This window comes from Anomaloglossus baeobatrachus, chromosome 1, assembly GCF_048569485.1.
Source record: "Anomaloglossus baeobatrachus isolate aAnoBae1 chromosome 1, aAnoBae1.hap1, whole genome shotgun sequence".
NCBI lineage: Eukaryota > Metazoa > Chordata > Amphibia > Anura > Aromobatidae > Anomaloglossus > Anomaloglossus baeobatrachus.
The window spans coordinates 748,845,505-748,852,582 of NC_134353.1; positions in this window are offsets into that span (position 1 = coordinate 748,845,505).

Consider the following 7,078-nt stretch of genomic DNA (forward strand, 5'->3'; position numbering starts at 1 on the left):
AAGCCTGGGTGTCCACCGCACCCTCTCCCCCAGCAGACACCGAAGACTCGGAGTAAGGGCAGCGGAATGCCGTTGTCACCGTCCCCGTTGGGACCACCACTGTTTAAAGTTTGAAAGTTTGAAAATGATAAGTGAATGAAACAGAAGAAAGTTACCTGATTGTCAACTGTGATTTGGAACCGGTCGTAGCTGGCAGCTGGTCCCCGTTGGGACCCCCTTCACCACCTTACATAAGAAACTACTTATGAACAAGCCTGAGAACTAGCAGGGCAACCACAAACTAGTGGCATGTAAATAAAAATGTTTGTTACAGCTCCCACCGTTACCGCCTCCGGAGAGGCAGATTGGAGGAAGGGACCACAGTGGAGCAGGCTGGGGCCCAGCCACCACCGGAACCGGTGGCAATCCTCTGGGGGTTTCAGGGGCTCCCCATGGACGTGGGTCCCCTGAAAAGGACAGAACCCGCTCGGGCAACTTGTGCAGGACTGGGGTCAAGGGGTGCTGCCTGTTTGCTTAGGGGCAGCATCAGGGCCAGGTTGCTTGGGTGGGAGAGAGCGGAAGCCGTAACCGTTTGCAACCGTTAGTAACGTTTAAGTAAGAGTACCTCCCGATGTGGGAAGATGTTATTATAATTGTATGTCTGTTACCGTTTTTTTTATATTATTCAGTTGGTGAAAATAAAACCGGTGATGGACGGGCAGCCCGCGGACGGTGCATTTAACTAAGGGGGAATGTGGCGCCCTTGACAAGCCAGGGGCCACAGAGCACAACACCCACACCCCACACTCCCGGCAGGCACACCAAAGCCAAAACACAAAACCCTTGGCTTATGATTAAGGACTTATCTATATTCCAGCTGTCCGAAACGCGTCAAGCCATGATGTTTTCATGGAACCGATGATGTTTTTCTTGGATTTTTGATCATTGAATAAAGTTTCTACACTTTTATATATTTTTCGTTGGATTTATATTTTTGCTATCCTGGAATTGGTGCTGAGTCCCGTCCTTTCTCCTTGCTATTGCCTCTACGGACCTGCCTGTCCGGTGGACATCCTGCATCCCACCTGAACTGAGCGGATACATATACGGGTGAGCTGAATAATTTTTTTTTTTTTCTTCGTTCACAAAACCCTTGTTGCCTTCCTCCAGGCACTGATGATCACACCAGGGGGTGGGCCAGGCGGTTGGTCCCGCCCACCAGGGAGTTCACAGTCCTGGAGGCGGGAAAACCAGGCAGATAGAGTTTGGAGAGGAGTGAGGACAGTTGAGAAGTAAAAGTGAGAAAGGAGAAAAGTGACAGCTAAGCAGCCTGAAGTTGGTCCGGGTGTGTGGCCCGGACAGATCAGCAAGGTTGGCAGACGGTGGTGACCGTCAGCAGGAGTGGCCGATTGGAGTCTACCATAAGGACTGTGGACGGGCGGTGGCCCGGCGGTACCGGACCGGTACGCGAAGAGAAGCCAGCACCATCTGGCAGGGGCTTTTCGGATCCCGGCAAGGCTAGGAGTCGCCGTGAATTTGCCGAATCCATTAGTGAAGGGGACCTCCTGGGTTTCCAAATAGTCAAGTCCCGACAGAAGGCAACAGTCCAACCAACAGAGGGAGACACCGCCACCGCCAAGGCAACCGTTTCTCAGGGCCAGTGCCTGCGGGCAAAAGGGGCTCCTCCGGCCGATATCCAAGCCGGGGAGCGGGTTACCGGTGGGAACCCATTGGAACCGTACAGACATCTTAGGTGCAGGGAAAGGCAGTTGCCACCAACCTGCCGGGAGCAACAACACCGCAGCCGTCTGTGGGACCCGTCCATCCAGCCGTGTGTTTTACCGAGAACTGTGTCTTCATCATTGGGCTGAGTGAGTACCACCGTGCCGTACGGCACAGCGCTGCCCCCGCGACCCTGCACCTCCCCAGGCCCGGTAACCTGCCTGCCATCCATCCCTACCCCATCACCGGGCCCTGGGACAACCAAACCCCCTACCCACGGAGGGGAGAACTAACAACAAAGCTGCTCCCAGTCACCGCTCCCGGGATCCTCGTCTAGAGCAGCGGTGGTGTCACCAAAATCACCACAACCGTGGGTGGGGTCACGGACAATAAATCCCTACAATCAAATCCCCTTTTCACTCACGGGCGAGGAATGCCGCTCGAGTCCCCGGGATCCGGCCCACCGCTCGAGCCACCACCGAGCAGCAGCAGCGGCAGCTGGACCCGAGCAGTGGGAGAGCGCAGCGTCCCCTCCTCCGCCCGCGACAGAAACATAAGATAAAACGTCAAGACTGGGCCAAGAAATATATTAAGACTGATTTTTCAAAGGTTTTATGGACTGATGAAATGAGAGTGACTCTTGATGGGCCAGATGGATAGGCCAGAGGCTGGATCAATAAAGGGCAGAGAGCTCCACTTCGACTCAGACGCCAGCAAGGTAGAGGTGGGGTACTGGTATGGGCTGGTATCATCAAAGATGAACTTGTGGGACCTTTTCGGGTTCAGGATGGAGTGAAGCTCAACTCCCAGACCTACTGCCAGTTTCTTGAAGACAACTTCTTCAAGCAGTGGTACAGGAAGAAGTTGGTATCATTCAAAAAAACATGATTTTCATGCATGACAATGCTCCATCACATGCATCCAATTACTCCACAGCGTGGCTGGCCAGTAAAGGTCTAAAAGATGAAAATATACTGACATGGCCCCCTTGTTCACCTGATCTGAACCCCATAGAGAACCTGTGGTCACTCATAAAATTTAAGATCTACGGGGGGGGGGGAAACAGTACATCTCTCGGAACAGTGGCTGGGAGGCTGTGGTGGCTGCTGCACGCAATGTTGACTGTAAACAGATCAAGCAACTGACAGAATCTATGGATGGTAGGCTGTTGAGTGTCATCATAAAGAAAGGTGGCTATATTGGTCACTCATTTTTGGGGGTTTTGTTTTTGCATGTCAGAAATGTTTATTTCTAAATTTTGTACAGTTGTATTGGTTTACCTGGTGAAAATAAACAAGTGAGATGGGAATATATTTGGTTTTTATTAAGTTGCCTAATAATTCGGCACAGTAATAGTTACCAGCACAAACAGATATCCTCCTAAGGCTGGTTTCACACTACGTCTTTTTAACATCCGTTGAAAACGTTTTTTTAGCGGAAGTACGGATCCTGCTTTTACAGCAAATAACGTATGCAAACGCATATGTTATTTTGCAGGATCCTGCACTGGATGTTTAGGGGCGGGCATTGGAGTCATGTGATCGGGAGTGAGGGGAGCTAGACTGGGAGCCGGCTTCTGACAGCTGCAGACGCTGGTAACCAAGGTAAACATCGGCCTTGGATACCCGATATTTATCTTGGTTACGAGTGTCTGCAGCTGCTAGGAGCAGGGCTGCCTGCACGCGTAACCAACGTAAACACCGGGTAACTAAGAGAAGTGGTTACGCGATATTTACCTTGGTTACGAGTGTCCGCAGCTCTCAGGTGGGGGAGAGGGAGGGAGGGAGGAAGGGGGAAAGACAGATAGAGAGAGAGAGGGTGAGGGAGGGAGGAGGAGAGAGAGACAGATCACGCGAGACTGGTTCTGGGCATGCTCAGTACTTTCTGGGCATGCTCAGTACAAAAGCAGGATCCTGTCTATCAGCACGCCAGCGTTCACCTGCGTTCGCGTGCGTTATAGTGCGGATCCGGTGACTTGCAGTATTTTGACGCAGCTCAAAAACGCTACAAGTAGCGTTTTTGAAACATGTTAAAAAACTGCAAGTCACCGGATCCGCACTATAACGCACGCAAACGCAGGTGAACGCAGGTGGACGCGAGTCCATTGCAAATGCATTGAAATGAAAACGCATTTGCACTGGATCCGTACTTCCGCTAAAATAACGTTTTCAACGGATGTTAAAAAGACGTAGTGTGAAACCAGCCTAAGATAGCCAAATCTAAAAAACCCCACTCCAACTTCCAAAAATATTAAGTTTTGATATTTATGAGTCTTTTGGGTTTATTGAGAACATAGTTTGTTGATCAATAATAAAAAACATCCTCTAAAATACAACTTGCCTAATAATTCTGCACATACTGCATAACAGAAATATAATATCAGCACGATTCAATAAGGCAAATGGACTAGTGATGAGCGAGCACTATCATGCTCAGGTATTCGTAATGAGCAGTCAAATGCTCGGACAGATTCAACTCGTGTACCAAGTAAAATGCAAGTCAAGGGGGAAATCAAACATTTTTCTGGAAGTTCCCCAATGACTTCCATTACTTGGTACATGAGTAGAACCTGTCCAAGTGTCTGCTTGCTTGTTACGAGTACAGAGCACCCAAGCATGGCAGTGCCCGCTCATCACTAAGATGGACATCTTAGGCCTTGTGTGCACGCTGCGTTTTTGGTTATTGACTCATTTTTGTGCTTTTTTCGGGTGCAGTTTTGGTCTCAAAACTGCATGAATTTCCTTCCCCAGCAAAGTCTATGAGATTTCATTTTTCCTGTGTGCACACAGTTTTTTTTTTTTGCTGCATCTTTGTGGCGTCAATTCTTTCTGCATTTTTTGCCAGCGTTTTTTAGCCCTTCCAGAAATAGATTTGACTTAAAAAATGCATTGGGCAATATGGGGTAAAAATGCATCGAAAAACGCAAGCGTTTTTTGGATGCGTTTTTGCCAAAAACACTGCATCTTTGTGGTCACCATAAAGATGCAGCGTGCGCACATAGCCTTATAGAGGTAATGTCACGCATTTTCAACCCACCAATGATTGAATTTCTAAGGCTACGTTCACACAATGAGCTTTTGGGGAGTTTTTGATGTTGCAGAATTTCTGGACCATTTCTGTACCTATTTGTTAAATTAGATTACTTGCATTTTTTATTATAGCGTTTTTGCGGATATTTTTTTTAACATGCGTTTTTGTCTTTGTTGTGTCATGCTTTAAAGAAAGCTGATTTCTGTTTTACACCACCTGAAGAAAGTGACGTTGCAGATTTGGAACCTGCACCACAGATCAGTTTATGCTGAGTAAAAAAAAAGCGCAGTGGGCAAGAGATTTCTAGAAATCCCATCCACTTTGCTGGAACTGTAAAGGCTGCTTTACACGGTACGACCGATTGTGCGATTTCACAATTGATCGTACCCGCCCCCGTCCTTTTTGCGTCACGGGCAAATCGCTGCCCGTGTCGCACAAAGTTAGTAACCCCCGTCACACATACTTACCTCTCGTGCGACCTCGCTGTGGGCGGCGAACATCCACTTCCTGGAGTGGGAGGGACGTTCGGCGTCACAGCGACGTCACACGGCCGCCGGCCAATAGAAGCGGAGGGGCGGAGATGAGCGGGACGTAAACATCCCACCCACCTCTTTCCTTCCACATAGAGCCGGCGGCGGCCGCGAGAGGCAGGTGAGCTGCTCATCGTTCCCGTGGTGTCACACGGAGCGGCGTGTGCTACCACGGAAACGATGATCAACTAAATTAAACGATATTATGGAACCTAGCGAGCAGTACCCGACTCACGATTTGTGAGCGATACTGCGTCGCTAGGAGGTGTCACACAGGCCGGCATCGCCAGCGATGCCGGATGTGCGTCACAAAAACCGTGACCCCGACGATCTATCGCACGATAGATTGTCTGGTGTAAAGCAGCCTTTAGGGTATGTTCCCACGTTGCAGATTTATGTGCACATTGTCTGCACCTAAAACTGCATCTCTTGGCAGGAAAATCACTGTGGAAAAACATGCGCATTTGCGTTTTCTGATGTGTTTTTTGTTTGTGCACTGAGAACTGAGGGAAAATGCTGGGATAAATGCAGAAACAATTGACATGTCAATTGTTTTGTGCAGAGTTTTTCTGCACCAAAATCTACAAGGAAACAAATCTGCTACATGCGCACAGCACTTCAGGATTCTCATAGACTGCCTGGATGTGTTCTCCCTTGCATATTGCATATTTTATCGCACTCCACTCGCAACGATTTTCATGCCATGTGGCTTAGGCCTAAGGAGGCCTCTGAAACCATCCTATGATATACTTTGGTTAAGTTTACAACTTACTTTTTAATAAGGAGCCTTGAATAAAGGCTGGATATACAAGGCACTGAAGAACTAAAATAAGCAGAAGGGAATCTTCTGGGCCCAGCTCCCTGAGGGAGATTTATAGTGCCTCTACCACATAAAATTACCCTAGTATTAAAAATAAAGCATGGGGGGTGGTAGGCTGCTACACATTCTGCATTGAGGTAGAGCCATCACCTATTAGGCTATGTGCCCACGCTGCGGAAATTGCGCGGATTTTGCCGCGTATTTCTCGCGGAAAAGCCGCGGATTTTCCAGAAATCTGCAGCACAGCTACTCCCCAGCCATTTCTATGGCATTTGGGAAATGCTGTGCCCATGCTGCGGATTTTTCCGCAGCGGAAATCGTGCGGATTTTCGTGCGGAAAAATCTGCAGCATGTCAATTATTGTTGCGGATTTCTCTGCAGGGTCCCATATACTTACCTGCCTTGATAGAGACCCGAGTCACTTTCTCCGTCCGGTGTAGCGGCAGCGGCAGCAGCGCGGTGGATCCAGCCAGGTACAAGAAGGAAGAGGTGGGCAGGGCCTGCACGAGCTCCGGTCATGTGACAGCCGGAGCTAGTTCAGGCCCGCCCACCTCCAGCACAGTGAACCAGACGCCGCCTGACAGTGACCCGGCCGCCGGAAAGCGAGGTGCTGCATGATGGAGGTAAGTATGAGCACCCCGATCACTGCAGCACTTGTTCTGCATTGAGGATGCAGTGCTGAAGCCATGGTACTGTATCCTCAATGCAGAATGCCCGCACCATATCCGCACAACATTCCGCTGTATATCCGCAGCATTGAAACAGAGAAAGTTCTGTTGCGGATTTCTGGGAGCACCTGCGGAATATCTTGCGGATATATCCGCAGGACAATGTCCCCGTGGGCACATAGCCTTGCTCTCAAATTGTCTCTTCAGGGAGGAAGGAGATGAACTCTAGTGCCACCTATTGGAGGTAGCAATCCTAAAAGACAAAAGTGGCCCTTTAACAAGCCTTTTCATATGACCTAGGATTTATGCCAGATCAGAACCTCAATTTG